Below are 10,331 nucleotides of genomic sequence, written 5' to 3' on the forward strand. Positions count from 1 at the left end.
TCTCAAAGCAATGATTAAATAGTATCAGGTAATGGTAGGCACTGAGGACATCGAGATTGATAAGATATGATTTCTGTCTTCCACGGGTTCACATTTAAGAGATCATTAACTGGTGACTGAGGTATTTGTTGGGTTGGCATGGTGCTTTAATAATTCTGCCTGTTTAATATAGGGATGAGAGGAATGTGTGGCCATGTTTTGCAGTCTACCAGAGTTGCCAAAATAAAAAAATTTCTATTTCACATAAAGATCAGGTTTACTATTTTTTTTTCTTGAAAAATAGGCAGATTTGGGCTTCCCTGGTGGTCCAGTGGTTAAGACTCTGCCCTTCCACTGCAGGGGGTGCGGGTCCGATCCCTGGTCAGGGAACTAAGATCCCACACGCCGCATGGCAAAAAGGGGAGATTTGGCAGCAAGCCGCTAGAGCTGAGTACCTACTGGCCCATTTAGACTAGACATTCCATCTCCAGCTCATCAGAGCCCCCACCACTCTCTATTGCTTATCCCAGGCTCTGCTCAGCCAGTAGGTCTCCTGCTGACCACTGTTTGTGACTGCTGTCTTCTAGAATTTTAGGCGATAACCCTGGAAGACGGTATGTGATGAGGTCAAATGCATCCTATAGATCATTCGACCACTTGCCACGGTGGGGAGACCTGAGGCCTTATAAAGGGGCGCACAAACTTTTTTTTTTTTTTTTTTTTTACTAAAAGTAGTTTAAATGTTGAAGCTAGTTGCATTAGTTAGTCCCCTGTGGCTGCCTTGACACATTACCACCAGCTGAGTGGCTTCAAACAACACAAATGTATTCTTTTACACTTCTGGAGGCCCGAATATCAGGGTGTCAGCAGGGCCATGCTCTTCTGAAGGCTCTAGGGAAGAACCTTCTCCTCCACGTGTCTCCTCTGTGTCTCTGTGTGTCCTCTCCTCTTCTTACAAGGACACCAGCCATTGGATTCAGAGCCCACTCTAATCCAGTAAGACCTCATATGACCTCATCTTAATTGATGATGTCTGCAAATAATTTCAGACGTCATTTCCAAATAATATATTCTGAGGTTCCGGGTAGGCATGAATTTTGGTGGGACACTATTCAACCCACTACACGAGTGAATAATGCTTCTTGATGAAACAGAGCATCTTTACGTGTATGCCTATAAAAACTGCCACTCATACTCACTTACATTCTAATATACCTTACTGAGTGAGAGACCAGACCATTCCCATCGTAACTAGGAGTTTGGCACAACTGTGGTCATACTCAGAGAGTATATCTGGCATGTGAATTCTCCAGGGCGGGAGGAAGAAGAACAAGAAGGGAAAGGTTGGAAACAGCTGGTAAAGATAGTGGGTGCTACTTGGTCAAAGAAGAGGTTGGAATGGCCAAGAGAGTCTTCAGAAGGAAGTGGGAAGTAGTATTTGATTGAGACCTCAGATTGTAGATAGGGTTTTGATGGGTAGAGAGGAAGTGAAAGAACAGCATGGACAAAAGTTCAGAGAGCCTGTGACATAGCTGTGCAAAGTGAATGGATCAGTATGGTATGAATGTTGTAAAGGTGAACAGTGAATTTGGGGGTGGAGGGGTATCAGACTGGGCTGAGAGATTAGTCCTGCAGGCTGGGTAGAACCATGGTGCTCAAACCATATGCACTGATTTTTATATCTCATATTTTGGACTTCCTTTAAGATTTCCTATGAGCAGTAGTAATAACAGCAACACTAAGAGCTAATATTATCAAGTGTTTATTTCATACTGTAGTAAGCACTTCGTGTTTTTTTGTTTGTTTGTTTGTTTTTTTTCAGTATGCGGGCCTCTCACTGTTGTGGCCTCTCCCGTCGCGGAGCACAGGCTCCGGACGCGCAGGCTCAGCGGCCATGGCTCACGGGCCCAGCCGCTCCGCGGCATGTGGGATCTTCCCGGACCGGGGCACGAACCAGCATCCCCTGCATCGGCAGGCGGACTCTCAACCACTGCGCCACCAGGGAAGCCCACTTTGTGTGTTTTATCTCACTTAATGCCCCACAATCTCCCCTCTCCTTGACCAGGTAGTATTATAATCCTCTCTTTAAAGATGAGGAAATTGGGATTCTTCAAGCTAGAATGTCATCTCTGGGCTACAGATACCAGAGCCTATGCTTTTAATCACTATATTCTACTGTCATCGCCAAATGGGTTCCACAGATAAGAATATTGGAAAACCACTGGTAAAGAGTTATTGAAAACGTCTGAGCAAACTCATGCCACAGAGAAAGTGGTATTCTTCTGTTACCTGGGGAATCTGGATTCTGAGTCAAATCAGGGGTGAAGTTTGGGGGGATGGTCTGGTGACCGGCAGACTACTTTAAAAGTCATTGCAGTAGCCTGGGCAAGTGTAGTCTGCGGCATCTAAACCAAATAAATCTCAGAAGATAAGGACACATTCATGGGTGAGACAAGAAGAAGCAGTGAATGAATTGTTTGTGCAAAACAGTAATCTAAGCATGCCACTTCCTTCTCAGAAAGTGTTTAGGCTTCCTACTGCCTGCAACTGTGAGTCTCAGTGTTATTACATTGTTATATATATATTTTAAAATAGGGCCCTAATGTGAACTATGGACTTTGGTTGGCAATGATGTGTCCATGTTGATTCATCTATTGTTACAAAAGTACCATGTGGGATGTTGATAGTGAGGCAGGCGGTGCCTATGTGAAGAGAGGTGACGTGGGAACTCTGTACTTTCCACTCAACTTTGCTAAGAGCCTAAAACTGCTCTAAAAATAAAGTCTATATGTACAAAATAAGGGGAAGTGGTCATTTCTGAGGTCAGTTTAGGAAACACAGGCAAATAAAGTTAATTAAAAAAAACCTACAGGACTTTTAGTACTCCTTTAGTTTCATAACACTTAATACAGTTACAATGAAATCATTATGTTTTGTTTTTGTTTTTGTTGTTCATCTCTAGAAACAGGTTCCATGAGAGCAGGGACCATGACCACTGATGTACCTCCAGCACCCAGAACACAGTTTGGCACACGGTAGGCACTCAATACTTACTGGTTGAAGAAAAGAGAAATCAATCTACAAGACTTGATGATTGATTGGTTGGGAGAGGCCAGGGACTGGGAGGTGGTCATAGCTTCAGAGTGGTTTTAATTAGTCATAGCCTTGTTAGAGACCCCGCCTCAAAGCTCCCCACAGCCTATCCTGTTTTGCTTGACTTGTGATGGCCTCTGACCACTGGAGTCCCACTTGACCAGCTGTGCCCCCGCCCCATCAGTGGCCTCCAGGCAAGTCTGCATTTGCCCCAGCATACACTGTGCTGTTTCCCCCGCCAGACCTCCAGCCTCTCCACAGCTGCTTACCCTAAAAATCCTTCCACCCAGCCTCAAAGCCATAGCCTCACACCCACAGAGCTCTTGGTATTTTGCAACAATTACCAAAAGTGCACCAGTGTCTCATGGCCATAAATATGGGGAAAACGTGGTAGCCACCAGGGTCCACCGGTGTCCCTGGGAAGCTAGGGAACAGATCCCCATGAGCCCCGCCCCGGCCTTGTTGTAGGAAGGGCTGGAAACATGCCAGGATCGAGGCAGGCAGAAATTACCGTATCTGGAATGATGTCGGGGACAGAGACTCTCTTTGCCAGCTCAAGCCAAGATAAACAGTAATCCTAAAATCTTAGGGATGATCTCTGTTTCAGAAGTGAGTTTGAGAGCGAGATGTCCTTTAGAACATTCTTAATAACAGAAGGAAGATTCTCCTCTTTAGGTAGTGATATATTTGTATAACAACAGGTACGCCTTCATCCAGTTAATATTAAAAAAATTATAAAGGCAGTACCTGCTCATTAAAAAATATTTTAAAATATTGAAAAGAGGTAACGGACTCTGAAGCAGAAAGTGGACATTTTCTGCCTACCTGCCCTCACCCACCCTCATTTTAAAATCATGCTCTATGTTTTGTTTCGCAGCCTGTGCCCTGCTTCCCGACTTTGAGGAATTGGTCAATCATCTACCTCATTATTTTTCTTGGCCACATAATTTTCTATGGTTTGAGCGCACCATAATTCTGGAGAACCTTGTAAGCAAGCACAGCCTTTAGTGTAGCAATTCTGTTTCTAGGAATCTGTCCCACAGAAATACCAGCACCCACTGAAGGGTTGTATTACCTGAGTGTTTGCCAACAGTGAAACATGGGAGATAGTCTGTTAATTTGCAATGTAATTGAGGAGAGACAGGGAGCAAATGCTTTAGGTATGAGAAGCTTGGCTTTGGGGAATCTGCAGGGGAGACAAAGGGCCCTTATCAAATAGAGGACATATGTTTCCTGCTGATAGAAGTTTCCTTTTGGGGGGTCCAAACAGGTGGTATCAGGCTACCTGGACTCCTGAGGTCTAAGCCAATGGAAAGGACACTCCGGACAGTAGACTTTTTCCCCCTAAAAATAGAGGTTAGCAAGGGATTCAGCATTTTGCTCTTAATTTTGGTACAAAACATAGAAAAATCAAGCTAAATTGCACATTTTAAAAAACATAAATATCACAAATGCTGTAATATTCAGAAAAATATGGTATTTAAAAATTCTTACTAATTGTTTGATGTGCAGTTTGTGTGACCTATACCTTGGTGTGACCATCCTAGATGAGGTGACACAGCGGGCAATAGGAATACTTCTGGAGGCCATTTCAACACAGGGACAGCAAGCAATAACTTGACTCTGTGGGGAAGTTACTGCAAGCCACATAAATCTGTCCCATCAACCTGAAATTAATGTGTCTCCAGCCGACCTTCCCCTTAGCCAGGTCCCCCAAATGCCCTTGGCTGTACCAATGTCACCTGACTCAAGGGGAAGTGTGACAGAGGGAAGTGTGAAAGGAAAGACACAGTGGCCTTATCAGCTGGGGTTAAAATATTTTTGCAGATTTTACAAAAACACAGGACTGTGTGAGCACGTGGCCAGGGGCCCTCCCAGGGCCTTGGCAGGGGCCTATGTGAGGGAAGAGCCCAGAAGCCTCAGCTTCCTTAGGGACACGGTGAATGTACGTCTGGGTGTGGGTGCTGGCTGGTAGACTGGGGCAGCCAGCATCTGATGGTTCCCACAGCCCTCCTTCCCTTGCACTTGGCTTTATAAGTTCACCCTTATACGTCTTAGACATAGTTCCATATTAGGACAAAGAGAGGAACTTAATTCTACCCCCTGCTTTTTCTGAATGACAGTATTCCATTGTGTGAGTCCACATTTAGATTATTTCTGATCTGCCATAACACTGCTGCAAAGAGTATCTTTGCTCATATATATATTTTTAAGCACATGTGAGCGTATATTTGTAAAATACGATCTTAGAGTGTGATTGTTTGGCCACAGAGTATATCCAGTTAAAATATTGCCAATTGGGCTTCCCTGGTTGCGCAGTGGTTGAGAGTCTGCCTGCCGATGCAGGGGACACGGGTTCGTGCCCTGGTCTGGGAAGATCCCACATGCTGCGGAGTGGCTGGGCCCGTGAGCCATGGCCGCTGAGCCTGCGTGTCCGGAGCCTGTGCTCCACAACGGGAGAGGCCACAACAGTGAGAGGCCCGCACACCGCAAAAAGAAAAAAAAAAAATTGCCAATTGATGGATTTTACCAATTGTTCTCTCTGGGGGTTGTGTGGACATGCCAGCAGGATAAGAGAGTGGCTAACACCGCGTGTTAGCAAACACTGCTGATCCTTGCCACCCTGTATGTGAAAAATGCTGTCTTGCTATAGTTTTAATTTGCATTTCTCTTGTTAAGAGTGAAGAGAAGCATCTTTGTATATGTTTAAGAACCATTTATATTTCCTCTTTTGTGGACTGTTCATAGTCTTTTCCACTTTTCTGTTGAATTAGTCTTTTTCTTATTGATTTGTGAGAGCTGTTTTAATATTAAGGGAATTAGCTCTTGGTCTGTGATATAATTGACAAATATATTATTCCAGCTTCTCATTTGTCTGTTGATTCTGCTTATGGTGTTTATTTTCCCATGGGAAAAAAAATTCTATATTTATGTAACTGAACATATTAAGCAAGTTTTTAATGACTTCTGCTACGGTGTCATTCTTAGAAAGGCCTGCCTCTCCCAAATATAACAATAAAAAATTCTCCCATGGTTTGTTGTAGTAGTTTCATGATGTCATTTTTAATATTTAAATATTTGATTCTTCAGGAATTTGTTTTGCCATATGGGGTGAAATATGCATATTTTATTTTATCCCAGAAGGCTGTCCCATTGTCTCAAGATTATTTATTGAAAAATACACGGTATTCTCCACTGACTGAGAGGCTATCTTTGTCATATACTAAATTCCAGTATATGCAGCTGCTCTTCTTTTCTAGGTTTTCAGTCTGTTCCATTGAACAGCTTGTCTTTTCATACACCAGTTACATATAGTCAGTTGCATATAGTAGCTTTGTATATATATATATACATATAAATATATGTATATATATATATATATTTTTTTGCGGTACGCGGGTCTCGCACTGTTGTGGCCTCTCGCGTTGCAGAGCACAGGCTCTGGACGTGCAGGCTCAGCGGCCATGGCTCACGGGCCCAGCCACTCCGCGGCATCGGCAGGCAGACTCTCAACCACTGCGCCACCAGGGAAGCCCAGCTTTGTATATTTTGATTCGAGACTTCTAGCTTACAGAACTTTTTTCTTTTTTAAAAATATTTATTTATTTATTTGGCCTCACCGGGTCTTAGGTGTGGCAGGTGGGATCTTCGTCGTGCCCGCGGGATCTAGCTAACTGACCAGGGATCGAACCCTGGCCCCTTGCATTGGGAGCGGGGAGTCTTAACCACTGGACCACCAGGGAAGTCCCTAGTTTCCAGAACTTTGAGAGAATACATTTCTGTTGTTTTAAGCCTGCAGGTGGTGTAACTTGTAACAGCAGCCCCCCAGAAACTGATGCAGTGACAGACCTGGGGTTTGCATGTTAGTCTTTGTAAGTCCTGTGTTCTGAATAGGAGTGCAAGGTTATTCATCCCTGTTCCCAAGAGAGAAAGTGTTGGTGGGGAGAAGAGTAGGGGAGATTAGTATCATTACAGTTTCCTGACACCTCATCAGCCTGTGGTTGCTAAGAGACGAAGGGGTATGCCGACTATTCTGTGTCCCTTCCAGTCTCCCTCTTCACTCTTCTCCACCCTGCCCTGTGTCCTGGAGGCTGACCTCAGTGGCTGGCCTTGACCCCACTGCCCTTTGGGCTTCTGATGGGGTTTGGCCAGGGCTAGGCACTGACAGGAAGTTGGAAGGCAGCTCCCTCCCACTGGCCCGGCTTGTCAGTGGCTGTGCATCTTTCCCTAAGGCCTTCGACAGCTCCAGCTCTGGCCCATTGGTTGGCTCCAGTAACCACTTCCTCCCTGTTCCCTTTTAGGCTTCCAGGTGTTAACAGCTTCCCCTAAACTAGCTTGAGAGTACTACATCAGTCTCTTATAGGTTTTCCTTAATCCTGCTCACATCCCCATAAAAGATCCATTCTTTTTTTTTTTTTTTTTTTTTATTTAATTTATTTATTTTTGGCTGTGTTGGGTCTTTGTTGCAGCGCGCGGGCTTTCTCTAGTTGCGGTGAGTGGGGGCTACTCTTCCTTGCGGTGCGCGGGCTTCTCATTGCGGTGGCTTCTCTTGTTGTGGAGCACAGGCTCTAGGCGTGTGGGCTTCAGTAGCTGCAGCGCGTGGGCTCAGTAGTTGTGGCTTGCGGGCTCTAGAGCGCAGGCTCAGTAGTTGTGGTGCACGGGCTTAGCTGTTCCACAGTATGTGGGATCTTCCCAGACCAGGGCTTGAACCCGTGTCCCCTGCATTGGCAGGCGGATTCTTAACCACTGTGCCATCAGGGAAGCCCTAAAAGATCCATTCTTTAAACTTCCTTGAGCCACCACTTTTGAGATCCTACCTACCCAGATCCTGACCAATATGGGGAGTCCCCCGCTTAACTTCAGTTTCCTTGGCTGTTGTCTCCACCTGCTCATTTGTACCACCTTAAGTCCTGACCATTTCATGTGCCTTTGGGAAGCCGTTTCTGCTCTGATGGGAGCCTTCCAGGAATGCAAGCTGCTCAGGCACTCTGGCAGTCAAGGAGAAGTCTGTCTCCCCTCTGGGTCACTCCCTCACAAAGGTCCCAAGCAGTCCAGCTGGGTCCCAGGGCTTCCCACTCTCTATCCCAGGAACTGGGGTAGTTGTGTATCTGGGCTAAGCGGGGAGGTATTTGAGAGACAAAACCTCCTCTCCCAGTAGAGCCTTGGAGGGATAAGAATCTATTACTCTTGTCAGTCTCACAGGGAAGGCCCCTCCTTTAACCAAGATGAGCTTTCTCCTTGGAGGCTTCTCATTCCTTAGGCAAACAGGCTCCTGGCAGGGTGTGCTACCCTGTTGCCAGACATGCCTAGACAGATCTAATTCTACTTAGACTTGAGCTGGGATCCTTTTGTACAAGGTTGAGAAGGTAGATTAGGACCTGGGAGAGGAAGGCCTCCAACACAACAAGTTTTAACCTAATATTCCAGGCAAGGATTCACTAAATGTATCTGAGTTGGGGAGAGAGTTGGATAAAAAATTGTGAAGAGCTTAGTGCGTTGCCATCTCAGTGGCCATGTTCTTGCGCTCCCTCTAGCTGAAATATCACCTCACCAGAGAGGCCCCCTCAGGGAACTCTCCATCACCACACCTTGTTTTATTTCCAGCAGAGCATTTCTCATTCCCTGAAATCAGAGCTGTTTTCTTCTTTCTTCACCCATTCCATGAGGGCAGGGAAATATCTTTCTTAGTCAGTGCTATACTCCCAGGGCCTGGGTCATAGTAGACACTCAATAAATATGTGTTGAATTTGTTGAGTGAGTAAATGAATTTGGCCCTATGAATGAATTTAGATGAGGAAGCCTGGAGAGGTCAAGGGAATTAGTTACCTGCTTAGGGCACACAACTCATCAGGGGCAAAGCTGGGACTGGAACCAGGATATCTAACTAAATCTGCTATATCCCGGTGAGAGGAAGGAGTGGGGGGGGATGGGTTAGCAGGAAGGGTGAGGAGAGGCTGATCTAGGAGCTGGGCTGGTGACAGTGAGATGTAAAAGGATGGGAAAGAGGGGACCTCTGGGAAGGTATTGTGATGTACTGGCCAGAGGTGAGGTGGGGAGAAGAGACAAGATCAAGGAAGGGAAAATGAAATGAATTGGGTGCCTACTCTGTTCCACGTGGTGTGCCAGGTGTGATACCTGGGTGGTCTGATTTGTAACCTGTGTTATAGATACCATCGTCCCCATTTTTATGAGCTAAGGAAATGGAGGCACAAGAGTTCAAATAAATTACCCTCTTTTGCCCACTTATCAAGTACCTGATGCCTAAGCTTGACCTCTTCCCACCCTCCACACTGCCTCTTTGAACATAGGGTTAAACCTGAGAGTTTTCAAGATGCCACTGCGCATGGAGTCCACCGTCAGTTGGAAGAGGGCAACAAGACATAAGTGCTTATTCAGGGAAGGAGTAGGGAGCACAGGTACGAGACTCTCTTTTGCTTCAGAGGAGAAACTGAGGCACAATAAGGCAATAAGGAAAGAGCTTCTTCTGATAAAGGGAGAACAGCTAGATGTGGGAAGACTGGAGACAGATGGAAGCTCCTCCAGAGGGTCTTCTTCTTCAAGGCGCTATGGAGGGGCAGCACAGGGACACCAGAGTGGGCAGACCTTGGAGCCAGAGGTGACACAGATACCCTTTTCTTTTTCTGGACTTCAATCTATGGAGAAGAAGCAGGAGTGGAGGTGGGTGGCACAAGAGGGTCTGAGTCCAGGCCAGACTAGGACTCAGTGTGAGCCCCTCTCCCCTGCCCCAGCTGGACCCTTTCCTTGCAGTGGGGTGCTCCTGGCTTTCTGCCTGCACCTGCACACAAACATGCCACAGCCCCTGCAGCCCAGATGTGCCAGGGCGGAACGAATTTGAAGTCCACTGCCCTTTGTCCCCATAGGTACACTTGTCCCTGTCAGACAGCAGCTCTGGGTTTGGGTTTGGAAAAGAAAGCTCACCGAGGCCCAGGATGCAGACTCTGCCCTCCACAGAGCCAGGTTCTGTTCAGGCCACAGGGCTGCAAAACGTGTTCTTTGTGCTGGGGATGCCTCCAGGGCAGGGTGTTGGAGGCGGTCCCCCAGTCCAGGGCTGGTGTCTGACCACCGATGCCAAGTAGCGGACTGGCTGTGGTTCGGGGGTTGAGGGAACCCTTATAGGTTGTCACCAACCAGACCCTTACTCCTATCCTAAAGCTTTCCCTCTTGGCTTAGCTCAGACTTGCTCAAAAAGGCTTTCATAAACAACGCAAGTCTGAAAACTCGGGCGCTCTCCCCGCCCC

The sequence above is a fragment of the Delphinapterus leucas genome, chromosome 2, assembly GCF_059928025.1.
Source record: "Delphinapterus leucas isolate spDelLeu-1000000601 "Yukka" chromosome 2, BTC_Dleu_Yukka2, whole genome shotgun sequence".
Lineage (NCBI taxonomy): Eukaryota > Metazoa > Chordata > Mammalia > Artiodactyla > Monodontidae > Delphinapterus > Delphinapterus leucas.